Here is a 26,947-nt window from a genome sequence, read left to right on the forward strand (position 1 = left end):
AACAGAGCTGATCAGTGCTCTGGTTAAAAATAAATTTAAAAAAAAAAGTGGAAAAGAAGCATCTTGAGGCCCAAACCTGGAGACTGATGGCGACTTGGTTTTTCTCTGGGTCTGAGATGTCTGCAGATCTCTATGTTTATAAAGGAATTATCTGCTGATCATTGTCCCTGATCACTGTAGATTTTAACTTTTTTCTAAATCTCTGTTGGGAGCCAGGCAGTGGCGTACCTGGTTAAGCACACATAGTACTAAGCACAAAGACCCACGCAAGGATCTTGGTTCGAGCCTCCAGCTCCCCACCTTACAAGGGGGGGGTGTCTCTTCACAAGCGGTGAAGCAGGTCTGCAGGTATCTTTCTTTCTTCCTTTCTATCTATCTACCTATCTATCTATCTATCTATCTATCTATCTATCTATCTCTCCTCTCTCAGTTTCTCTCAGTCCTATCCAATAAAATGGAAAAATAAGGCTGCCAGGAGCAGTGGATTCATACTACAGGCACTTCTTCTAGCGTTTGCCCTTCTTCCGTAGCCAGTCAACAGCATCAGGTTGAGCCTGATGTAAAGTTTCGAGACCTCCTTTGAATCTGGAGAGGTGGCAGTCGTTGACTATGTGGGTCATAGTCTGTCTGTAGCCGCAGGGGCAGTTCGGGTCGTCTCTGGCTCCCCAGCGATGGAACATAGCGGCGCACCGGCCATGGCCTGTTCCATAGCGATGGAGGAGGGCCCAATCATAACGTGCTAGGTCAAAGCCGGGTTGACGCTTGCAGGGGTCTGTGATAAGGTGTTTGTTCTTTACCTCAGCTGACTGCCAGCTCTGTTTCCAAGAGTCTGGAACAGAGAAGTTCATTGTAGGCGTAGGGGACCAGATTGGGTGACGAGACGTCAAGTGTTGGACAGGGTGGGCGAAGATATCCGCGTATATCGGCAGGTCCGGTCGAGCGCAGACGTGGGAAATGAACTTAGATGATGCCGCATCCGGACGAATATCTGGCGGGGCGATGTTGCTAAGAACTGGCAGCCATGGAACCGGGGTGGAACGGATGGTTCCAGAAATTATCCTCATGGAGGAATATAATTTGGAATCGACCAAGTGGACATGGGAGCTACGGAACCATCCTGGGGCACAGTATTCTGCAGTGGAATAGCATACAGGCACTGAGTTCCAGCGATAACCCTGGAGGCAAAAAAAAAAAAATCTTCATCTTTATTTATTTATTTTTTAACATAATCCTGATGTGAAGGGCTCAACCTTGCCAGAGGGAAGGGAACCACAGAGGTCAAGTCACCAGTTGAAGAAATGGGAAGCATGTATTCCTGCTGGGAGCAGTGATGTGGAAAAGACAAGTCATGGTTTTCCCAAGACTTGGGGCTCCTGTGCAAACCAGAGTCTAACCGCTGAGACACTCAGAAGGCCACATCTCAAGCCTCCGTTTGGAGAGAACCACAGGCAGGGCCCACGCTCTCCTTCTTCAAGTTCTCGAGCTGTTGTAGTCAAAGTGGTTAAGGTTGTGATTAAGGATGACTATGGGAATCTTGAAGCAGGAGACTTAAAATGTTTTTCGTTTTACAGTTTTATTTTAATCTGACTTTGGGGAGAGCACACACAAGGTCTCTCCAGTCTCTTTGGACACAATCTTTCCTTTTCCCTTCCTTCTTTTTTTCCTTCTTTCCTTCCTTTCTCCTCCTCCTCCCTCTTTTTATTCTCCTTCTTCTCCTTTTTCAGAGCACTGCTCAGCTCTGATTTATGATGGTGCAGGAGACTGAACCAGGAACTTTGGACCTTTAGGCATGAGAGTCTTTGCATAACCATTATGCTGTGTATGCCCCCTTCCATTGCCCCCTCTTCCTCCTCCTCTACTTCCTCTCCTCTTCCTCCTTCTTCTCCTTCACATTCTATAGACTGATTAATTAATTGATAGAGACAGAGAGAAATTGAGAATGGAAGGGGAATTAAAAGAGGAGAGAGACAGAGAGACACCTGCAGCACTGCTTCACTACTTGTGAAGCTTCTCCCCCTGGCAGGTGGGGACTGCTGGTGGGGGTTTCAGGTCCATACCCATGGAATGTGTGTGCCCCATAGGGGTTGCCACTGTCTGGGCCTTGCACCCAACCTTTTCTTTCCTTTTATTTGCAGGTACAGAGAAAGAAACACATAGAGAGCAAACAGAGATACTACAGACCTCTTCCACCGTTCATGGAACTTTCTTGATGTTGTCCATGGTGTTCCCATGTGGTCCCGGGCCTGGAACCCAGGGCCTTGTGCATGGCAAGGCCTGCACTCTTCCCAATGAGCTATTTTCCAGCCCTGGAAAGTATTTACATATATATATATATATATATATATATATATATATATATTTTTTTTTTTTTCTTTTTACCCAAGAATCCCAGTGTCCAACATAATGGAGGGCTCTCTTCAGGGGCAACTTGTGTTTGATGTGATTCCAGATCTTTCACAGGATGACACAGGTATTAAAACCCACATGTACCATTCACTTCTGGGTTTTTCTGGCCCTGGTTCACCTCAGTAATTGACCCTTCTTTCCCACTGCGGTGCCAGTGCTTCCTGACACCTACAATTAACTCACAAATTAACTGAGAAATGATAGTAAACTCTCAGCTAAATGTTACAGTAGCCACCAGGGACTGGGCCAATTTTAGAGAATAGGGTTAGGACTCCGTTGCTGTATAGCAAAGAGTCTGGTTGTATGGAAGTGCTTTTTCCTTTCTTTCTTCTTTTTTTAATCTTTATTTTATTTGATTGATAGGACAGAGAGAAATTGAGCAAGAAAGGGGATAGAGAGTGTGAGAGAGAGAAAGAGACGCCTATAGCCCTCGAAGTTTCCCCCCTGCAGGTAGGGACTAGGGCCTTGAACCTGGATCCTTTCACATTGTAGCACATCTGTAGCTAGACTGAAAAATTCTTCTTCTTATTATTATTACCAGAGCACTGCTCAGCTCTGGTCTATGGTGGTGGGAGAGGGAGTGGGGGGATTGAACCTGGGATTTTGAAGACTCAGGCATGAAAGTCTCTTTGCATAACCATTATGCTCTCTCCTCCACCCTGACATTGTAACACATGCTCTTAACCAGGAATGCCACCACCTGGCCCTAGAGGTAGTTTTTCAAGTGGGAGCAGGAATCTTGGCTATGAGGAGGAGGGAGAAATATTATTTACCTCTCATTCTATTGGTTATCCAGCCATTCCTTCATCTATAAGCCAGCGGTAAATGATTTATAAATAAAAAATTCAGGGAGTTGGCCAGTAGGTTAAGCTCACGTGGCACAAAGCGCAAGGACCGGCGTAAGGATCCAGGTTCGAGCCACAGGCTCGAGCCCCCAGCTCCCCACCTGCAGGGGAGTTACTTCACAGGCGGTGAAGGAGGTCTGCAGGTGTCTATCTTTCTCTCCTCCCTCTGACTTCCCCTCCTCTCTCCATTTCTCTCTGTCCTACCCAACAACAACAATAATAACTATAAAAACAATAAAAAACAACAAGAGCAACAAAAGGGAATAAATAAATATTAAAAAAAAATAAACTTAAAAAATCACCTAGATGGGAATCCAGCAGTAGCACAGTGGATTAAGTGCAGGTGGCGCAAAGCACAAGGACCAGTGTAAGGATCCCGGTTCGAGCCCCTGCTCCCCACCTGCAGGGGAGTCACTTCACAGGAAGTGAAGCGAGTCTGCAGGTGTCTATCTTTCTTTCCCCTTCTGTCTTCCCCTCCTCTCTTCATTTCTCTCTGTCCTATCCAACAACAACAATATAAATAACAACAAGTATAATAACTACAACGACAATGAAAAACATGGACAACAAAAGGGAAAATAAATATATTAAAAAAAGAAAAAAATCACCTAGAAAAGCCTTCCTTTAAAAAAAAATACAAAGAGAAGGGCACTGGGCAGTGGCTCAGCAGGTTAAGCGCACATGGCGTGAAGTGCAGGGATCGGCCTAAGGATCCTGGTTCAAGCCCCCAGTCCCCACCTGCAGGGGGAAAGCTTCATGAGTGGTGAAGCTGAGCTGCAGGTGTCTGTCTCTCTCCCCCTCTCTCTCCCTATTCCTCTTGATTTCTGGCTGTTTCTGTTTAATAAATAAAGAAAGATAATAAAATATTTTGTTAATTGGATAATGACATAGAGAAACCAACTGATCTGGAAGGAGGTAGAAGGGAGAGAGAGAGAGAAAGAGACATCTGTATACTGCTTCACTACTTGTGAAACTTCCCCCACTGTAGGTGGGTACCAGGGGCTTGAACCCAGGTCCTTGTACACTGAAACATGTGCACTCTACCAGGTGCACCCCCACCCCCGCTCCTAGCCTGAGTCTCTTAAAGAAACTTCGAAAACAAATAAGATACCCAGCAGTAGTCACCTGACTGCCCCAGACCATGAGGTCATGTGACTGGCTTGTCATAAAGCCTGGAGACAGAGGAGAGTCCTCCTACTATGGAGCCAGAACTCAGTCATCTAGGGCTTGGGCAAGGGATTTATTGCATCTAAGAATGTGTCATCTTTATCCCCATTAAATTGCCTTTTGTTTTGCCTTTTTTGGTGGCTGTTAAGGGTCTGTCTCTCTCTCTCTCATCTTCTGTTTCTTTGCAAATTGACTTAGCATGTCTTTTATGGCTTGACCCTGCCTTAATCTAGACATTGAGTAAGTCAGGGTTTCTGAGGATTTTCAGAAGGTTTTGATGTCATTCTGAATTATGTTGAGAATGGTTAGAGTTTTATCTACTCAATTCATTCCTAAGCAGTAGCGGGTAGGGTTTTTTTTTCTTTTTCTTTTTCTTTCTTTAAATTAATTAGCTACCTACTAAATAGTTAGCTAATCAGTCAAGTAGGGTCTCTGCAATGAGATTAACCTGGATTTAAATCTTGGACCTGCCAGGGTGTTGGCTCAATTTTCTCACCTGTCATCTACAACCTGCTAAGAACACGCTTGTTTTTATGAGTAGATAAGGTGACACATGTAAAGGACTTAAACACAGAGCATGAACTGTTTATTATGCAAAGAAAATCAAGACATGGCAAAGTCCCTAAAGACTGAGACAGTGTCTCATTCACATCTGTATTTCTAGACATGAGCACTGTACCTGGTTTCTTTGGGAACTACGTTTTGGGGATATGGAGGAACAAGTTTCCATAGGGTTCTAGACACTGGGCTCAAGCTGATAATATAATCCATACAGTGGTTTGTAATGCAGACAGGCTTTCAATATTATTATAATGGAAAGATCTTGTGCACATTCAGCCTCAGACTGTCCTGAGCACAGTAAGGATCTTGGTTCGAGCCCCCGGCTCCCCACCTGCAGGGGAATTGCTTCACAGGCAGGTCTGCAGGTGTCTATCTTTCTCTCCCCCTCTAGATTTCCCCCTCCTCTCTCCATTTCTCTCTGTCCTCTCCAACAACGACCACATCAATAACAGCAACAATCATAACTACAACAACAGTGAAAAACAACAAGGGCAATAAAAGGGAAAATAAATATAAAAAATTTAAAAACTCATGAGTGTCTTATTCTTTAATTCCTAAAAATGTATTTCCTTATTGGAATAGACAGAGAGAAATTGAGAGGGAAAGGGATACGCAGAGGGAGAGAGAAAGACATCTGTATTACTGTTTCTCCACTCATGAAGCTTCTTCCTTCCTGCAGGTAGAGACTGGGGTCTTGAACCCAGGTCCTTGTGCATGGTAATGTGTGTGTTCAAGTAGATGTGCCACTGTCTGGCCCTGATCACAAGTGTCTTTATTGATGCTAATCTATCATGTCTTCTCTGAGCACCAGAGGCCAGAAAAGACACACACTGAAACTCACCCTTAACTGGGGGATGGAGAGAGAGAAAGAGAGAGAGAGGTTTTCTACTTCCCTTTACACATATCTGAGAAATGAAACACTTTAAAAATATTTTATTTATCTATTTATTTGGTAGAGACAGAAATAAAGGAGAGATAAAGGGAGAGAGACAGAGAGACATCTGCATCCCTGCTTTACCATCTGAGAAGGTTCCCCTTGCAGGTAGGGATCGAGGGCTTGAACCTGGGTCCTTGCTCATTGTAACATATGCACTCAACCAGGTGTGTCACTTCCTGGTCTCTTGAGACTATAAAAATTTTTTTAAAAAATTATTTATTGGCTAGAGACAGAGAGAAATTAAGAGTTGAGGGGAAGGCAGAGAGGGAGAGGGAGAAAAACAGAGAGACACCTGCAGCACAGCTTCACTGTTTATGAAGTATCGCCCCCACCTTCCCCCAGATGAGGACCGGGGGCTCGAACCCAGATCCTTGCACATTGTAACACATATGATCTACTATGTACACCACCACTCAGTACCCCAAAGACACTTTTTTTTAAGTATGAGAAGGAATGGAAGCTAAGAATGTTATTGTCTCTCTCTCTCTCTCTCTCTTTTTTTTTTTTTTTTTTTTGCCTCCAGGGTTACTGCTGGGGCTGGGTGCTTGCACCATGAATCCACCACTCCTGAAGGCTCCCCCCCCTTTTGTTGCCCTTGTTTTTTTAAATCATTGTTGTGGTTATTATTATTGTTGTTATTGATGTCATCATTGTTGGATAGGACAGAGAGAAATGGAGAAAGGAGGGGAAGACAGAGAGGAGGAGAGAAAGATAGACACCTGCAGATCTGCTTCACTTCTTGTGAGGTGACTCCCCTGCAGGTGGGAGCCGGGGCTCCAACCTGGATTCTTATTAGGTCCTTGTGCTTTGCGCCATGTGTGCTTAACCCACTGCACTACCGCCCCCACCCCCACTATTGTCTCTTAGTCAGATCTTCATCGACAAACAGGCTGCACATGTAGAGCCCAGGTAAGAGGGAGACTCAAAGATATATGCTTAAAGGAAAACTGAAGGAAAAAAAAAAAGGAAATATTTTAAACATCGCCCTGGGCACCGAGATTGTCGCCTCTCCCTCCCTACCTTACATTAAGGCCCGCCATCATGTGTTCATCTGGGAAGGTTTGGCAATATAAGACTTCCCTTGGCTGGACTATCGTGCACTAGAGCAACTTCAGGTCCGGCTGGAAATTCAAATGGTGCCGAGATCTCTCCTGCATGCCACTCCCTTTGAACTCCCATCCGTGCTCATTTCGACGCATCTGGTGGCGCTCAAAGAAAGAAACCCAGCCCGCCTTGCCTTTCCCCCTTTTGTGTGGTGTTCAATAGCGGCCCTCCCAAAGCAATCACTGATTGGGAGGCTGGGGAGAAGCCCCTCTGTGGGAGCTGAGGCCACCCGTAATACGATCCGGCCTTGTTGTATGTGCACAGGGCTAATACTTTTGACAGCCACCGTCCTGAAGGGGTGTTGAGAGTCACTGCGAATTTGTACACAGACGGCCCTCTCCATTACACTTTGGCTCTATCACCCACTTAATCTCCCAGGGCAGATATGCTATTACACTCAGCAGGCTGAAGTCTGCCTTTGCGTGCGTACACACACACATACACACAACACGGACACCCCGCCACGTCAAGGGGGCTTGGTAAGCTGCATATATTTCCCCACCCTGCTGCCTTCACAACCAGAAGAAAGACCTGGCTGTGCATTCAAATAAAGGCAGAGGCAGCACACAAAAGAACCACCAGCTCCCCTAAGAAATATGGGGTCCCAGGGCCAGGTGGTGGCACACCTGGTTGAGTGCACATGTTACAATGCTTAAGGACCTGGGTTCAAGCCCGTAGCCCCCACCTTCAAGAGGAAAGCTTCGAAAATGGTGAAGCAGTGTTGCAGGTGACTCTCTGTCTCTCTTCCTCTCTAGCTCCTTCTTCCTCTCAATTTCTGGCGCCCTCTTTCTCTCCCTCCCTCTCTTTCTTTCTTTCTCTCTCAAGATTTTACTTATTGGGTGCCAGGCAGTAGCGCAGTGGGTTAAGCAAAAAGCACAAGGACCAGCGTAAGAATCCTGGTGAGCCCCCAGCTCCCCACCTGCAGGGGAGTCACTTCACAAGCAGTGAAGCAGGTCTGCAGGTGTCTATCTTTCTCTTCCCCTCTCTATTTCCCCCCTAATTTTTCTCTGTCCTATCCAACAACAGTGAGAAAAAATAGGAGGAGATAAAGAACCAAACTGGTGCATGTGCTGCCGGGGATTGAACTCAGGACCTTCTTGAGAGTCCAGTGCTTTATCCACTGTGCTACCTCCCAAATCATGATTTCTGGCTGTCTCTATCCAATAAATAAATGCAGATAATACAAAATTAAAAAGAAAAAAGAAATACGGGATCCTTGGAGCAGTGAAAACAACAAGCCTGACCCTTGTCATCCCTGGCTCCTAGGCTGGGTCCTGGAAGGGGCTACAATGGAGTGGGTAGGGCAACTGCCTGCCTCCTCTTTCCTTCCTTTCTAAGTCATACCTACACCTATTGCTACTTCCAAATGTCCTTCCTCTTTTTTTTTTCTCTTCTCTTGCAGGGTTGTTGGGATCTTGATTGGAATTGGAGTTCAGCGCCCTCTAGAAGAGCCAATCCTTACTCTTTGGAGCTACGCCCTCACTGATGTATACAGTGAAGCCTGCTTAGCATCATGGTTGTAGTTGGGTGAGCAGAACCTGTGTTCAAATCCCTGTCATGGTCCCACACTCAGTGTGGGTCTTGGGGATATTGCCACATACATATCCAAGGCTCAGTTTCCTCGTGTGGACCTGGAGGTTTTTATTGTGACAGTGTTGTACAGTACCATGTAGCCCAGCATACCATCTCTGTTCAATGAATGTCCGTAACTGTCACACCAAAGGCTCTCAATAAATGCTTCCTCCTCGGGCTTCTTCACTCCTGCAACAACAGCCTCGTTGCCTAATGCTCATGAAAAAATCCTGCCTTCAAAGAGAGGGACTTAATGAAATACTATCCCAGGAATATCAAATGACCACACCTCTAATAGAACACATTTAAAGAGACACGTGCCTGCTAATTGTTGTCAGGGACAAGATAAAAAAAAAAAAAAGGAGTAAACAAGGGACCAAATTAGGTGTTCAGTCCAGACTGATGATTGGCTCTGTCTAATGACCACCTGACCTGAGTTCTAGATCCCTGCCTAGGCGACCATTTAAAGATGGCGACTGAGGCATTCATCAAGAAGTCACAAAGATTTTCTTTCTGAGTCTGGGAAGGACCACAAAAGTTGTATGCAGTTCTCTGAAGGCCCTAGAACTAGTGTGTTTCATGCTGATGTATTTTAATAGAGGACACCATCTTTATCCTCAATAAATTTTGCTTCCTTGTCATTTCCTTTTTTAAAAAATTTGTATTCTCTTTATTTATTTATTGGATAGAGATATCCAGAAATCAAGAGGGAAGGGGGAGATAGAGAGGGAGAGAGACAGAGAGACACCTGCAGGGGAGTCACTTCACAGGCGGTGAAGCAGGTCTGCAGGTGTCTATCTTTCTCTCCCCCTTTCTGTCTTCCCCTCCTCTCTCCATTTCTCTCTGTCCTATCTAACAATGACGACGACATCACCAACAACAATAATAACTACAACAACAATGAAAAACAAGGGAAACAAAAGGGAAAATAAAAATAAAGAAAAAAGAAACATTGCTTAATCCTTGTTAAGTCATCTCCTGTTGGCACATGTAACCCTCTAAGAGCTCAGTTAGGAAATAAACCTTCCTTAGAAGAAATAAATAAGAAGTAAACTTCTAAGAAATAAACCTTTCTTAGAGGAAAGCGCCAAGTGAAGTTTGGCGAATTTGGAAAGAGCACATGGAGATCTGTTTGCGTGTTTGTGTTTGCAGTACCAACTAGGAACTAGCTTCCCCCCTGCCCCAGTTTACAAAGTAATCTTTGGTTCAAAAGGTTTGCAGTGGGGGTCGGGCAGTAGCACAGCAGGTTAAGCGCACGTAGCGCAAAGCACAAGGAATGGCGTAAGGATCCCGGTTCCAGCCCCGGCTTCCCACCTGCAGGGGGGTCGCTTCTCAGGCGGTGAAGCAGGTCTGTAGGTGTCTATCTTTTTCTCCCTCTCTGTCTTCCCCTCCTCTCTCCATTTCTCTCTGTCCTATCCAACAACGACGGCATCAATAACAATAACTACAACAACAATGAAAAACAACAAGGGCAACAAAAGGGAAAATAAATTAATTAATTTAAAAAAAGGTTTGCAGTTGGACAATGTTGACAGTGGTGACTCAGTGGCACAGTGGATAAAGTATTAAACTCTCAAGCAGGAGGTCCTGAGTTCAAACTCTGACATTGTATGTGCCATGCTCTGGTTCTCTTCTCTAGCTCATAAATAAATTAAGAAAGAAAGAGATAAGGGGGGGTAGGGCAGGTAGTGACACACCTGGTCGAGTGCACATGTTACACTGCGCAAGGACCCAGGTTCGAGTCCCCAGTCCCCACCTACAGGGGGAAAGCTTCACAAGTGGTGAAGCAGGGCTGTAGGTGTCTCTCTGTCTCTCTCCCTCTCTATCTCCTCCTTCTCTCTTGAATTCTGACAGTCTCTATCCAATAAAGAAATAAAGATAATAAAAAAATGTAAAAAGAGATAAAGGAAGAGAGAAAGAAAGAGAGAAAATGTTGATGGTGGGGAACAAAAGGGGGAACAGGATTCTTGATGAGGTCCAGGAACTTTGAAGAGTGGGTGTGGTGGACTTAGGTAGTGGTGAGTCCAATAAGGCCATTTGTATTTGTATTATTAAAAAAAAAAATCAGCAGGGACCAGGAAGTGGCTTCCAGTGGGAGACACCACAATTTAGCATCCTCAAGGATAAGAGTTCAAGCCCCCTATCACCACATGGAAATGTCTGTAGTGGGGAAGCTTCCCAAGCAGTGGAGGAAAGCAGCAGTGTCTCTCCTTCTCTTTGTCTCTCTATCTTTTCTCTCTCTCTTTCATCTCTATTTAAAAAAAAGAAAGACGGGAAAAAGAAAGAAAGAAAGAAAGAAAAAAGAATGGTTTCTGGGAATGACAGAGTCTTGCACCACTAAGCCCCAGTGATAACTCAAATGGCAGTATTTTTAATTTTAATTAAAATTTTTTATTATGATGATATATTTATTAGATAGAGACAGCCAGAAGTTGAGAGGAAGGGGGAGACAGAGAGACAGAGAGACACCTGCAGCACTACTTCACCACTTGCAAAGTTTCCCCCTACAGTAGGGACTGGGGACTTGAACTCAGGTCCTTGAGCACTGCAACATGTGTGCTCAACCAGGTGAACCACCACCCAGCCCCGAAATGGAAAATTGGGCTGAGGAGATGATGCAATGGTTCTGAAAGACCTTTCCTTCTTTTTTATATATTTATTTAATTTATTAATTCCCCTTTGTTGCCCTTGTTGTTTTATTGTTTTAGTTATTATTGTTGTCATCACTGTTGGATAGGACAGAGAGAAATGGAGAAAGGAGAGGAAGACAGGTGAAGAGAAAGAGAGACACCTGCAGACCTGCTTCACCACTTGTGAAGCGACCCCCCTATAGGTGGGGAGCCGGGGGCTCGAACCGGGATCCTTTAATGTGCTACAGCCCGACTCCCCTCTGAAAGCTTTTTTTTGGGGGGTGTCCCCTCCCCCTGAAGGACTTTTATGCCCAAGGTTTTGAGGTCCTAGGTTTATTTCCCAGCACCATCACAAGTCGCAGCTGATCAAGGCTCTGGTATTTCTCTCTGTATGTTTCTCCATTTCTCTTCCTTTCTTCTTCTTCTTCTTCTTCTTCTTCTTCTTCTTCTTCTTCTTCTTCTTCTTCTAGCGTTTGCCCTTCTTCTGTAGCCAGTCAATAGCGTCAGGTTGAGCCTGATGTAAAGTTTCAAGACCTTTAGAAACTATGTATCAATGCAAATGTAGGTGTTAAATCAAGCTTTAAAAGCAAAATAAGCTCAGTGCAAACACTTCCAGACAAACTTGATCAACCCAAAGTCTCTTTAGTCATCTTATCCCCCTTCCCTTGTTTATTGGGGGCTGATAGACTACAGTATGGTTATACTCCTCATCTTTATTTTATTTTTAAAATGTTATTAGATACAGAGAGAGAGAGAGAGAGAGAGAGAGACCTGCAGCACTGTTTCACCATTCCTGAAACCTTCTCCCTTGCAGGTGGGGAATTGGGGGACTTGAACTCAGGTCCTTACACATGGTAACAGGCACACTCAATCAAGTGTACCAAGTATACCACAGTCCAGCCCCTCCTTATGTCTTCTTAAAGCCAACAGAGCAAATAATACATCTCCAAACTGCCTTCCCTCCTTGCTTCCTTTCTTGAATTTTCTCTCATTTTTTTCCCCCTCAAATGTTCTCTGATTCTGTGACCCAGTGCATCTCACCAGAGATTCTCTTTCAGATGACAAAGCTCTCCCCACCCCCTGCTCTGTCCTGGCTTGCCCACCCTCCTCCTCCACTTCCTCCTCCTCCTCTTCCTCTTCTTCCTCCTCTTCCTTCTCAGCAAGTCCCCTTATAGCATCACATCTCCTGCAATGGACTCCATATAAGATACCAAATGCACCCTCTTGAGTTACAAGACCCTGGGAAAATGTGACCGGATCAAGGACCACACTAGCAAAACTGATGGGAATAGTCCCAGAAGCCGAGCCCAGAAATGAAGGCCAGGGAGTCCTTGGATTACGAAGAAGGGGTAGAGTGTCAGTGAGAAAATGAAGTGTAATGAAAAGCAGGGCGGTAGGCAAGGAGGCAGGCAGGATGGGGCCCAAAGAGACAGAGGCGATGTTTATTAATAACCTCGCTGACCCACAGGCCCCCGACCTGAAGCATATGGATGAAAAAAATGATAATAATGAGCCAGAATAAGAATAACTCACAGGTTTGCGAAGGCAAAGAGGTTGGCTTTCTCTCGATTCTCCAGCACCATGCTCCTGGCAGGTTTTCTTAAGCTTCCAGAAAGCTAGAATTTAAACACACAGGGACACATCGTTTTGTCTTCATTAAAAAAAAAAAAACTTTAAAGGGGACTGGGCTGGGGAGGGTGGTAACGCAGCAGGATAAGAGCACATGGCATGAAACTCAAGAACCAGCGTAAGGATCCCAGTTCGAGCCCCCGGCTCCCCACCTGCAGGGGAGTCACTTCACGGGCAGTGAAGCAGGTCTGCAGGTGTCTATCTTCCTCTCCCCCTCTCTGTCTTCCCCTCCTCTCTCAGTTTCTCTCTGTTCTATCCAACAACAACAGCAATAACAACAACAATAATAACAATAACAATGATAAACAACAAGGGCAACAAAAGCGAAATAAATGGCCTTCAGGAGCAGTGGATTTGTAGTGCAGGTACCAAGACCAGCGATAATCCTGGAGGCAAAAAAAAAAAAAAGCTTCAAAGAAAAAGTAAAAACACATTGCTACTAGTCCCACTGCTAAAAACTACTGCCAACAATTTGATAGGCCTTTATCCTATCTTTTTTCTTTTTAGTTTCTTTTTACCTGCAGGCAACTGTGTGTTTGAAAAAGAAGACTGAGGGCAGGAGAGATAGCATAATAATGGTTATGCAAACAAAACAAAACAAAACAAACTTTCATGCCTCAGGCTCTAAAGTCTGGTTGAATCCTTCACAGCACACCATTAACCAGAGCCGAGAAGTGCTCTGGTCTCTCTCTGTACCTCTCTGTCTCATTAAAATAAAATATGTTAAGAGAAAGGAGGGCAGGGCTAGATAGCATAATGGTTATACAAACAGACTCTCATGCCTGAGGCTCTGAAATCCCAGGTTCAATCCCCGCCCCTTCCCCCACCATTATAAACTAGAGTTGAGCCTGTGTTCTGGTAAACAAACAAAAAACAACTGAGAGCTTTAATGTTCTCTTGAAATTTGACTGAGTCTTGCACCTGGCAAGTCACAACATCTCCTTCTGTAGTTAAATTGTGACACTTGATTCATTCACTTTATTTATCTTTTAAAATATTTCATTTTAGAGAGAGACACACACAGTGAGAAAGATACAGAGAGAATGAGAGAGAGATAGCGAGAAACCAGAACACTGCTCAGCTCTGGCTTCTGGTAGTGCTGGAGACTGAACCTGGGACTTCAGAGCCTCAGGCATTAGAGCCTTCTGTATAACCATTACACTGTCTCCTCAACTTCAGTTTACTTCTCTTAGAAAAATTCTTACCGGTTAATGTTGACTAATAATACTCTTTAATTATTAAAGGCGGGCTTATTTGTCAATTTGTCTTCTTTACTTTTATAAGAGAGTGGGAGGTGGAGAATGAGAAAGACAGAGAATGTCCTCAGTTCTGGCATGTTGGTGGTGAATGGAACTAAACCCCATCTTAGAGGTGTCACTCAGGCCTGCGACTCTGCTGCGGTGCTATCTCCTGGACTGAGTGTTATTTAAAATTTCAAAGTCCAGTTCTGTCCTTCCCCGTCCTTAATGATAAGCCTCATTACACTCACCATCAGAGTTCCTGCACCATTTTTTCTCTCACACTGACTCCTGACCCTTCCAGTCTGGAAACTGTGTGTGTGTGTGTGTGTGTGTGTGTGTGTGTGTGTGTGTGGTGTTGCTGAGCCATAGAGTTATTTCTGCTGTCCTTTGTTAGTTTATAAGATAAGTCTTCTATGTTTGTGTCCCAGTTTCTTACCTGTGAGGGTCATGAACTTCTTGACCTCTCCTCCTCCATTTTGTCCTTCGCACCTTTCTGCCTTTGTATACAATGTTTGTGTGGTGCAGCCCATTTCTTCTGGCAATTTCCACAAGGGAAGTTTCTGAGTGAAGGGCTTTTTTTTTTTTGGCGGGACTGTGTTTCCACAGAATCGGGATGGTGTTTCCACAGAGTTGCCTTCTAGGAATTCAGAGTCCACAAACCAACTATTAATTTGGCCCAATCGAAGGTAAAAAAAATTAAAGACTTAGCATTTTGTCCTCCCTCCCTTCCTTTCTTACATTGCCACCAGGGTTAATGCTGGGGCTCTGTGTCCGCACTAGGAATCCACCACTCCCAGCTGCCATTTCTTTCTTTTTTTCCTTCCTTCCTTCCTTCCTTCCTTCCTTCCTTCCTTCCTTCCTTCCTTCCTTCCTTCCTTCTTTCCTTTTTAAAATTTCTTTATATTTATTTACCCTTTTGTTGCCCTTGTTGTTTTTATTGTTGTTGTTGATGATGTCATCGTTGTTGGCTAGGACAGAGAGAAATGGAGAGAGGAGGGGAAGACAGAGAGGAGGAGAGAAAGACAGACGCCTGCAGACCTGCTTCACCGCTTGTGAAGCAACTCCCCTGCAGGTGGGGAGCCGGGGGCTCGAACTGGGATCCTTACGCAGGTCCTTGTGCTTCTTGCCACATGTGCTTAACCCGCCACACTACCGCCCGACTTCCCCTTCTTCCTTTTCTTTTCTTTTTTCATCTATTTTATTGGATAGGATAGAAAGAAGCTGAGAGGTGACAGGGAGGTAGAGAAGGAGAAAGACACATCTGCACCATTTGTGAAGCTCCCCCCTCACCCCCCACAGTTAGGAAGCTAGAGAGCTGGGGGCTCAAACCCAGACCCTGGAGCATGATAATGTGTGTGTTTAACTGCCCAGACCCCAAAGCTGGCTTCCTTCTTCCATGCTTCCTGGCTGTTTGTCTTGTGTTGTATGTGGTTTGTCTGCTTGTTTTTGTTTGTATTTACTTAACTTTGCTCTGTGGTTCTGTGGGGAGTTTTCCCCTTTAGTTATCCAAGTCCTTTGCCTATTGTTTTGTAAGCATTTTACTATCACACACGGCAAACATTTTTCATTTTATTATTTGATTTTTAATTGTTAATGAGCTTAATACATATACTTATGGATTTAAATACATAAACTTAAGAAAATTTCCTTCCTCTGCTTATGTGTTTAGAGAAGATTGCATATCCGTTGGTCAGATAAACACTGATGTGTATATATGTTATATATATTATAAATTTATTTATTTACTTTTTAAATTACCACCAAGCTTATCTCTGGGGCTCAGTGCCAGCACTATGAATAGACCACTCCTGATGGGCATTTTTTTCCTGCTTTTTTTTCTTCTTCTTTTCTATGTTATTTGACAGGACAGAAAGCAATTGAGAGGGGAGGGGAGATAGAGGAGAATACACCTACAGACCTGCTTGATAGAGATACACCTACAGACCTGCTTCATCACTCATGAAGTTTATACTGTTTTTCTTCTTACTAGTGCTATTTTGACCATGTTTATTTAGAAAGTTAAATCTCTCAGTCTGAAACTAACTTTGGTCTGTATGGCAGTCTATTCAATAAAACATTTTCTCCTAAATTGTTGTACATTATTGGGCATTTCCCTATATATATATTTTCCTTTTTGAAAAAAAAAAAGGATTATCTTTTTTGTTTCCTTCACTTCCTTTGTCCAACTCCTCCTTTTAATTATTTTAACTTAAGGATATACTTTCAGGAGGCCAGATGGTGGTGCACCTCATTGAGCGCACACATTACAGTGCCCAAGGATCCAGGTTCAACCCCCTGGTCCTTACCTGCTGGGGGGAAAACCTCATGAGTGGTGAAGCAGTGCTGTAGTTGTCTCTCTGTCTCTCTCTCTCTCTATCTCCCTTCCCCTCTCAATTTCTCTGTCTCTATCCAACGATAAATAAATATTAAAAAAAAAGAATACGCCTTCATATCAAATGATGCAGCTAATTATTTCATATAACTTTCTTGTACATGAGTATAAGGGGATTTTCAGTCTTTTAATATTGATTTGTTTTCATGTAGCAATAAAATATGACTTATTTACCTTTCATATAAGCTTCTCGAAGGTTATGACTAATTCATGTAATTTCTCAAAATAGTCTCAAATGTCATTTTGAATACCATTTTTTTTCTTCTGAATTTTATAAATTTGACATCAGAAGAGTTGGCTCAGTGGGTAAGTGAAATGAAGCCCTGCCTGGGTTCAGCCCCCAGCATTACATGTGACAGAATGGCAATGCGGTGTCTCTCTCATAAAATAAATAAATACATTAAAAAAACCCCTAGAACTAAGGAGACAGCATAATGGCCATGCAAAAAGATTTTCATGCTTAAATCTCTAAGGTCCCAGGTTTAGTCCCTAGCACAACCACAAGCCAGACCTCTGGTTTTCCTCTCTGTATATCTCTCTCTCATTAGAATAAAAAAAATCCATAAACATTAAAACGTTATAACCTTGCTGAAGAGAATTTCACTTCATACATTTTTAGTTTTTGTTTTGCTATTGACTGGTGCCTTTCTCTGAGTAGATTTTCTGTTCTGCCAGTAATGATAACTTGGGTTCTTTCTCCTAATTACATGTTCCTTCTCTCTTTTTCTCACTATTATTAATGTCGTTGTTGTTGGATAGGACAGAGAGAAATGGAGAGAGGAGGGGAAGACAGAGAGGGGGAGAGAAAGACAGACACCTGCAGACCTGCTTCACCGCTTGTGAAGCGACTCCCCTGCAGGTGGGGAGCCGGGGGCTCGAACTGGGATCCTTACGCAGGTCCTGGCGATTTGCGCCACGTGCGCTTAACCCGCTGCGCCACCGCCCGACTCCCTTTTCTCACTCTTTTTAATCATAGCACTGCTCAGCTCTGGTTTATGATGGTGTGAGAGATTGAATTTGGGACTTTGGAGCCTCTGGCATGAGAGTCTCTTTGCATAATCATTATGCTATCTGCCCCCACCCTCATCATCTCCTTCCTTCCTTCCTTCCTTCCTTCCTCCCTCCCTCCCTCCCTTCCTTCCTTCCTTCCTTCCTTCCTTCCTTCCCTCTCTCCCTCCTCTCTCTCTCTTTCTTACCCTTTCCCCTTTTCTTTTCAAATAGAGACAGACCAAGAGAGGGTAGAATAGACCATAGTGCCAAATGTGACAGGGGCCAGGCTCTAACCTCAGTAGGGTCTAATGCATTACTTTGCCATGTGTGTGATCCAGGTCCAAGCTAGGCCTACACTGAATTGAAGAAAGTTTCAGTGCTGTGGTCTTTCATTCTCTCTTTCTCTCCCATCCCTGTAACACACACACACACACACACACACACACACACACACACACACACACACACACACACCACTTTTGTTTTTGGAGAGCTTGGGCATTTAGAATGTGTTTCTGGCTATAGGTTTCAGCCTCCCTGACCTCCCTGTTCACAGACCCTTCCTTGTGTGTCTCCCAGTCTGAATATGTCTTCTTTACTTGTTTATTGCTACGAGGGCTTATCTGGGACTCTTTGCTGCATGATTACATGGCTCCTTGTGGACTCTCTCTCTTGTTTCCAGATACAGGATGAGAGACAGAGAGCAGTGAAGAGACAGCACGACAGCTGCCCCTCCTGAGAAGCTCCCATGTTTCCCTGTCTGGCCAAGGGCTCAAGCGAGAAAGTGCGCCTTCTACCCAGTCAGGTATCTGCTGGATCCTATTGGTTTATGTACTTAGTTTGCTTTTTTTAATATCTTTTTTATATTTATTTATTTCATTTTGTTGCCCTTGTTTTTTATTGTTGTCATCGTTGTTGGATAGGACAGAGAGAAATGGAGAGAGGAGGGGAAGACAGAGAGGGGGAAAGAGAGACACCTGCAGACCTGCTTCACTACTTGTGAAGCGACTCCCCTGCAGGTGGGGAGCCGGGAGCTCAAACTGAGATTCTTACACTGGTCCTTGGGCTTTGCACCGCCTGCACTTAGCCTGCTGTGCTACCGCCTGACTCCCAATATCTCTTTTAAATATAATTTTTATTTATTTTAATGAGGAGAGAGAGAGAGATACAGAGAAAAAGACACAGAGAGAAAGACCAGAGCATTGCTCAGCTCTGGTTTTTGGCGGTGCTGGAGATTGAACCTGGGACTTCAGAGTCTCTGGCACCAGAGTCCTCTGCATAACCATTATGCTGTCACCCCAGCCCTGTACTTAGTTCTTCATAAAGAGGATTTGCTTTATTTATTTGTTTGAGGTAGAATGTGTCCCATGGACAGGGAGAGAAGCCAGGGTTTCACTTCCGCACATCTGCACTAGGGGTTGAACAGGGAGGCTGGGACATGCCAGTAACTTGGTCTACCTGCTGAACTGTTTCCCTGGCTACATTCTTAGGGTCTCCTCACCATTTTTTTTGAGGGGGGAGGGATATGTGTTTTACTCCCCCCCTTTTTTTAACTTTAAAAAATTTTTTTATTAGCGACTTAACAATGATGGACAAAATTGTGGGATAAGAGGAGTATAATTCCACACAGTTCCCACCACCAGAACTCCCTAAACCCCTTCCCTCCCTTGATAGTTTCCCTTGTCTTTATCCTTTTGGGAGTATGAACCCAGGATCATTATGGGGTACAGAAGGTGGAAGGTCTGGCTTCTGTAATTGCTTTTCTGCTAGACATGGGCGTTGGTAGGTTGATCCATACCCCCAGCCTGTTTCTTTCCCTAGTGAGACAGTGCTCTGGGGAAGTTCCTCTTATTTTATTTTTTTAATTATTAATTTAATCATGGTGTACAATATTATAAGATTTCAGGGGTATAGTTCCACACACTACCCACCACCAAAAGTTCTGTAATCCTGCCCATACTACCGCCACAGTAACCACCATAATTCTCACAAAGTCTTGGAGGCATTTCAGTCACTTTTTTTTTTAATTTTTTGCTAGTTCATGTATTTCAACTGTGTATATTCACAGATGAGGGAAACCATCCGGTAAGTGTCTTTCAGTTCCTTATTTATCTCGATGACTATAATCACCTCCCGTCCCGTCCATTTTGTCCTGAAGGACATAAAGCCACCTTTTGAAAGTGCAGTGTGAGTACTACTCCACTGAAGACATGCCCTACAACTTAAAAAAAATTTTTTTTTAATAATTTTTAAAATTTTTTAAAATTTTCCCTTTTGTTGCCCTTGTTGTATTTTTATTGTTGTTATTGATGTCATCATTGTTGGAAAAGATAGAGAGAAAAGGGGAGAGGAGGGGAAGACTTTTTAAAAAAATATTGTATTTATTTATTAATGAGGAAGGTAGGAGAGAGAGAGAGAAAGAGAGAGAGAAAGAGAATCACATATCACTCACTCTGGTACATGTGCTTCCGGGATCGAACTCAGGATGCTTGAGAGTCTAATGCCTTATTCACTACACCACCTCCCGGACCACTCCTGTAACTTCTTTATCCAGTTGTCTGTCGATGGCCATTTCAGTTGCTTCTAGCCCTGGGCTGTTGTGAATCCAGCTGCTATGAACATAGGGGTACTTATGTTTCTCTGCGTTATTAAAGCCCAGGTGTGGGATTGCAGGAACACAACATCATTCCAGTTTTATTTGTTTAAGCATGCTTCCATACTGGTTTCCAAAGGGGCTGAACCAGTTTCTATCCCCACCGACAGGACTGCTACCCTTTTAATTTAATTTAACTTAATTTTTGTTATTTTATTTTATTTCATTTCATTTCATTTTATTTATTTTTTTTGCTTCCAGGGTTATCACTGGGGCTCAGTACTATTCCACTGCGCCTGGAGGCCATTTTTTCCACTTTTTTTGCCCTTGTTGTAGTTGTTATAGCTGTTGTTGTTGGATAGGGCAGAGAGAAATGGAGAGAGGAGGGGAAGACAGAGAGAGGAGAGGAAGACAGACATCTACAGACCTGCTTCACCGCCTGCGAAGCGACCCCCCCACACAAGTGCAAAGCCAGGGGCTCAAACCGGGATCCATATGCTGGTCCCTGCGTTTTGTGCCACTTGCGCTTAACCCACAGCGCTAACGCCCAGCCCATTTTATTTTATTTTATTTTTAAATATTTATTTATTCCCCTTTGTTGTTTTATTGTTGTAGTTATTATTGTTGTTGTTATTGATGTTGTTGGGTAGGACAGAAAGAAACAGAGAAAGGAGGGATAGACAGAGATGGCGAGAGAAAGACAGACACCTGCAGACCTGCTTCACCGCCTGTGAAGCGACTCCCCTGTAGGCGGGGAGCCGGGGGCTCGAACCGGGATCCTTATGCCGGTCCTTGGGCTTAGCACCACCTGCACTTAACCTGCTGCGCTGCCGCCTGACTCCCAAGTATTATCCTTTAAAAACAGGAGTGTTCAGTGTTTCTACAGAAGCCTCACCCTGGACTTCCTGAGGCTTCTCTCCCAGCAGAAACAGCCACAACCTACTCCAGAACTCTTTCTCTCCTGTCTCAGGTCAACACATCACACATCCAATTACAGCTTCAGTTCCTCCATCCTGTAGTCCACTCTGCTCTCTATTTTCTGCTAACTTGAGAGTTGATTTCTTGTTTACGATTTTATTTTATTAAAAAAAAAAAAAATTTCTGTCCTGATGACCCCACCAATGTGTCCTGGAACTTCACTTCCCCAGAGCTCTCTCCCATTAGGGAAAAACACAGGCTGGGAGTATGGATCAACCTGTCCATACCCTTGTTCAGCAGGGAAGCAGTTACAGAAGCCAGACCTTCCACCTTCTGCACCCCACAATGACCTTGGGTCCATACTCCCATGGGGTTAAAGAATAGGAAAGCTATCAGGGGAGGGGAGGGGATACGGATTTCTGGTGGTGGGAATTGTACCCCTCTTTTTTTAAAATTTTCTCTTTTGTTGCCTTTTTTTTTATTTTTGTGGTTATTATTATTGTTGTTATTGATGTCGTTGTTGGATAGGACAGAGAGAAATGGAGAGAGGAGGGGAAGACAGAGAGGGGGAGAGGAAGACAGACACCTGCAGACCTGCTTCACCGCCTGCTTCACCCAGCGACTCCACTGCAGGTGGAGAGCCGGGGGCTCGAAACAGGATCCTTAAGCCACTCCTTGCGCTTTGCACCACCTGCGCTTAACCCGCTGCCCTACTGCCCAACTCCAGAATTGTACCCCTCTTATCCTATGGTCTTGTCAGTGTTTCCATTTCCATTTTATAAATATATTTAAAAAATGTTTCTGTCCTAAAGAAAAAAAAAAAAGAAAAAGCGATTTTTTTCATCTAGAAATTATCACTTGGGGACGGGTGGTAGCGCACCTGGTTGAGTGCACATGGTACAATGCACGAGGACCCAGGTTCAAGCGCCGGGTCCCCATCTGCAGGAGGAAAGCTTTGCAAGCAGGGCTGCTGGTATCTTTCTGTCTCTATCTCCCTCTCCCCTCTCAATTTCTGACTGTCTCTATCCAATCAATAAATGTAGCTAAAAAAAAAAAAAGGTCACTGAGAGCTGTGGAACTATGCAGCTATTGAGCCCCAACAAATATGAGTATACCGGGAGTCGGGCGGTAGCACAGCGGTTAAGTGCAGGTGGCGCAAAGCACAAGGACCGGCATAAGCTCCGGGTTCAAGCCCCTGGCTCCCCACCTGTAGGGGGGTTGCTTCACAGGCGGTGAAGCAGGCCTGCAGGTGTCTCTCCCCCTCTCTGTCTCCCTCTCCTCTCTCCATTTCTCTCTGTCCTATCCAACAATGAAGACATCAATAATAACAATTGTAACAATCAAACAAGGGCAAAAAAAAGGGAAAATGAATAAATAAATATTAAAAAAATATGAATATACTATACTATAATAAAATATAATATAGCATAGTATAATACAATATAATATAGCATATTATATATTATTTTTATATTATATCATGTTATGTTGTACTATATTATTATATCATATTATATTGTACTGTATTATGTTATGTTATATTATATTATCTATCATCAAAGCAGATCTTCAGGACAAATAAACCTACGTGACAGGTAACAGGAGAAATTTGTGGTTAATGTAATAGGATGGGTTCCCCCCACCCCCGTTATGAACTAGATTAATGTACTGCAGCAGTGAAAACAAATATGACCCAGTGATTAGAGCCATGGGTCCTAGGGAGACTGCATCACACCGTAACAGGAACTGGGTCTAGACTGACCTCTACTCAGCTCTGCATGGAAGGCTTCTCAGTGCAAAGCTGCCGTGACAGTTCCAGGGCTGCTTTCCTCGCAGCTTTTACACTCTGTGCAATCAATGTTCAGTCAATGATTGCTCTGTGTACCAACTCAGTGGGGAGGAATCATTAGTCAGTGATTGAATTGGGATTAGAAAGCTCCCCATTCATTCATTCATTTTGTGTGTGTGTGTGTGTGTGTGTGTCTCTGGAGATGGGTTTGCACTTGACACAAAATCGGGTTCCATCAATGCTTTGTGTAATATGTTCATTTAATTTTTTTTTTTTTTTGGATTCAGTGAACGTCTGTTTTGAGAGTGGTTGTTCATGGGAGGATCTGTTAGTGAAAGCAGAGAACGAGCACAGTGTGAAAACCCTTGTCCCTTGTCTCTGTCTTTTTTCTCTTTGGTTTGGAACTTGGTGACAAATAGCCCAAACAACTTCTTTTTTTGGGGGGTGGGGAAGTCACCTCTAGGGTTTCACCTCTCTGAGGTGACTTTAAAAAATATTTTCTTTCTTTCTCTCTTTCTTTCTTTCTTTCTTTCTCGCTTTCTCTCTTTCTTTCATTCTTTCTTTATTTTTTTTAACCAGAGCACTGTTCAGCTCTGGTTTATGGTAGTACAGGGGATTGAACCTGGGACTTTGGAGCCTCAGGCATGAGAGTCTGTTTGCATAACCATTATGCTATCTCCCTCCGCCCAAAATATTTTCATTTACTTATTATTAGATAGAGACAAAGAGAAATTGAGAGGGGGTGGGAAATAGGGAGGGAGAGATACAGAGAGACAACTGCAGCCCTGCTATACCACTCGTGAAGCTTTCCCCCTGCAGGTGGGGACCAGGGGCTTGAACCTGGGTCCTTGTGCACTGTAATGTATGTCCTTAACCAGGTGCACCACTGAGTGACTTTTTTTCAGAAAGAGAGAAAGAGAGAGAGAGAAAGAGATATCACAGCACTGAATCTTCTTTCAACACAGTAGGGACAGGGCTTGAACCTGAGTCAGGCACCTGGCAAAGCAGCTAGCTATCCAGGTGAGCTATTTTGCCGGTATTCTCCCCGCCCCCTATAACTTCTAGTAGGTAAAGTTCAGATGTTGCTCAGCATTTCTGCAACCAGGGCAGTTAATGTGAGTGAACTACAGTTCCCTGCTCACTGGACAGGAGAGCAGGGGTTTGCTATGGGGAGTAGCTGGGTGGAGAGGGCAGAGAGCCCCGTTCCCTGCTAAGGGTTGGCTGAGGAGTCTGTACAAAGGAGACAAAGTCTCCCTAAAGCTCCTTGCTTTGAGCTCCAGTGTGTATCGACTGCCGTGTTTAAGTCCATGCAGTCTCTGTTTTGAGCAATGCACCATCTGTCTTGTGTATTTGTACCCTCCCTGGGCCTGTAGTGCTGATGTCTGAGAACCTTCTTTGTGTCACACCCCAGTGTCACTGCGGAGAGCAATGGAAGGCCACACAGCAAAGTCCCACCATATCTGAAAGGAAGGACAGCAAGTTCCGTAGACATTTCAATAAAAGCCCAGTCCAGGCATGTTGAGACAGAGTCTGAGATTGAATGACTACGTTGAAGAAGAAAGAATCTCACATTTGATCTGATGTCTCTTCCCCTCTGCAAAGCAGTTGGGTACATAGATTTTTAAGAGCTCTGATGAAAACTCTAATGACTGGGACCCACGTGTTTTTATTTGCATCCTGGGACATTTGTACTTTCAAAAAAAATGTTAAAAAATATTATTAAGGTGATTTTCCAGGGGGTATTAATGAATACGGCATTTGCTGTTCAGCCCTCATAAAAACAACGGCAGCATGGAATAGCTGAGATTAAGAGCTTGATTTAAATTATGCAAGAGTCCAGTTAACAGCACCGAACTAGGAAGTCTATAAAATTCGATTTGGTGGAGAAAAACTGCCAAGGTGCTATTGTAATGTTTCCTTTCCGTTGTAGGTGGAGATTTTAACTAGAATGCTCCCTAAGTGAACTTTACCATTCAAGGGACTCCTCTCAAATGAAAAGGGACTTCAAAACAGACCACTGGGACAAATCAATTTCCTTACAGAATGACAAAGAAGATACTTACCAAAATAAAAATAAAATAAAAACAAATGATGATTGAGTCCCAACATTGAGTTGTAAGTTATCTTCACATGGGATAATGAAATCAAGGAACAATGTTACTGAGTGACTTCCAGGATCTAATTATTTTTCATTTTTCATTGACAGAAGAAGGAAGAGAAAAGGAGAGACAGAGAAGAGAGACACCATTTCACCACCGGAGTTCCCAGGGTTTGAATCCAGGACCTAGAGGGTAAGGTGTGCATCCTATAGTGAGAATCAGCTCCCAATCTTCTCTTAAGAATTTAAAACCTATGAAATTCTTCACAGTTAATTATATATATATATATATATGTAATATATGCTATGTATTACATATCACATATGTCAATAACATATGTAATAAACTAGATGTAATACCATATACATACGTCAATCTTGAGGACAGAGGACAGATCTTGTTCACTTTTGCTTTCCCAGTGCCTAGTACATGGTTCTAACTACATATTAGATTTCCATTAAATGCATATGACAGCAGAATAAAAACACTTTGTTAACCAAGCAGAAATGGCGTGGCATATTTTTGCCCCACTAACTAAGTCGATCAATTGATCACAAGTAGACTAACTAAGAAGCAGAATAGAATCTCTGGTTCTTTTCTTTTCTTTTCTTTTCTTTTCTTTTCTTTTCTTTTCTTTTCTTTCCTTTTCTTTTCTTTTCTTTTCCTTTCTCTTCTTTTCTTTTCTTTTTTTTTTGAAATTCTGCAGACTTGGCACCATTTGGGCCATACAGGTACATGGTGACAGTTAGCTAGGATGTAAGAGTGGGTTCCCATTCGACAAAGTTCGTTTCTGGCTGTTGCTGTAGCTTCTGACTTCAGATCACTCTCTTTCTTCCTTCCTTCCTTCCTTTCTTTCTTTTTGCCTCAGGGTTATCGCCAGGGCTCGGTGCCTGCACCACAAATCCACTGCTCCTAGAGACCATTTTTCCCCTTTGTTGCCCTTGTTTTTTTTTTTTTTTATTTCGTTATTGGGGAATTAATGTCTTACATTCAACAGTAAATACAATAGTTTGTACATGCATAACATTCCCCAGTTTCCCATATAACAATACAACCCCCACTAGGTCCTCTGTCATCCTTCTTGAACCTGTATTCTTTTTTTGTTTGTTTGTTTTTAAATTTTTTTATTTAAGAAAGGATTAATTAACAAAACCATAGAGTAGTAGGGGTACAACTCCACACAATTCCCACCACCCAATCTCCATATCCCATCCCCTCCCCTGATAGCTTTCCCATTCTCTATCCCTCTGGGAGCATGGACCCAGGGTCATTGAGAGTCTGGCTTCTGTAATTGCTTCCCCGCTGAACATGGGTGTTGACTGGTCGGTCCATACTCCCAGTCTGCCTCTCTCTTTCCCTAGTAAGGTGTGTCTCTGGGGAAGCTGAGCTCCAGGACACATTGGTAGGGTCTTCAATCCAGGGAAGCCTGGCTAGCATCCTGATGGCATCTGGAACCTGGTGATTGAAAAGATTTAACATACAAAGCCAAACAATTTGTTGAGCAATCATGGACCCAAAGCTTGGAATAGTGGAGAGGAAGTGTTAGGGAGGTACTCACTGCAAACTCTAGTGTACTTCTGCTTTCAGGTATATATTTTGCAGTAGTTTATGGATACGTGTGAACATAAGCTCTCTCTCACAGAAACTGGTGTATATCTACGTTTTGGGACTTTGTTAGAAAGTGAACCACCTGAGATGAAATTAGAGTGTACTATAAAAGGAAAGGTCTCACCCGAGTAATGAAGCTGAAGGGTTGTCATTCCACACGTGAAGTCTCTGGACACAGTCTGAGGTGAAGCATGTTGCGGTGGCAATCGTTGCGTTAGTTAGGTTGTGATCGGCAGATGCAATACTATTTGATATGGATTGGGAGAGGCATACGGGAAAGTGGGCCCTATCCAAGGGTTCCACTTGGGGGAAGTAGGGGTTCTATAGTGGAGATGTGAGGTTCCTGCTGTCTTAGGGTTCAAAAAGACAATCGATAGTTAATGTTATCATCACATTATTTGGTAATTGGGTTAACTTTGAAAAGTCCTTTTGTTATGGTTTGCTGTACAGTACCCAGTATCTTGTA

The 26,947-nt window shown here is 43.6% G+C and overlaps 1 long non-coding RNA gene across 1 annotated transcript in view; it reads left to right on the forward strand.

Annotated features, from left to right (window-relative positions):
• The window catches only part of LOC132534859 (uncharacterized), a 538,114-nt gene that overhangs the window by 24,840 nt on the left and 486,327 nt on the right, over nucleotides 1-26,947 (forward strand). Inside the window, exons 3-6 of the long non-coding RNA XR_009546598.1 lie at nucleotides 8,423-8,547; nucleotides 18,157-18,279; nucleotides 24,705-24,889; nucleotides 24,981-25,065. This is a non-coding gene — a long non-coding RNA (uncharacterized LOC132534859). The remainder of the gene's footprint in view (nucleotides 1-8,422; nucleotides 8,548-18,156; nucleotides 18,280-24,704; nucleotides 24,890-24,980; nucleotides 25,066-26,947) is intronic.

This window comes from Erinaceus europaeus, chromosome 20 (genome assembly GCF_950295315.1).
Source record: "Erinaceus europaeus chromosome 20, mEriEur2.1, whole genome shotgun sequence".
NCBI lineage: Eukaryota > Metazoa > Chordata > Mammalia > Eulipotyphla > Erinaceidae > Erinaceus > Erinaceus europaeus.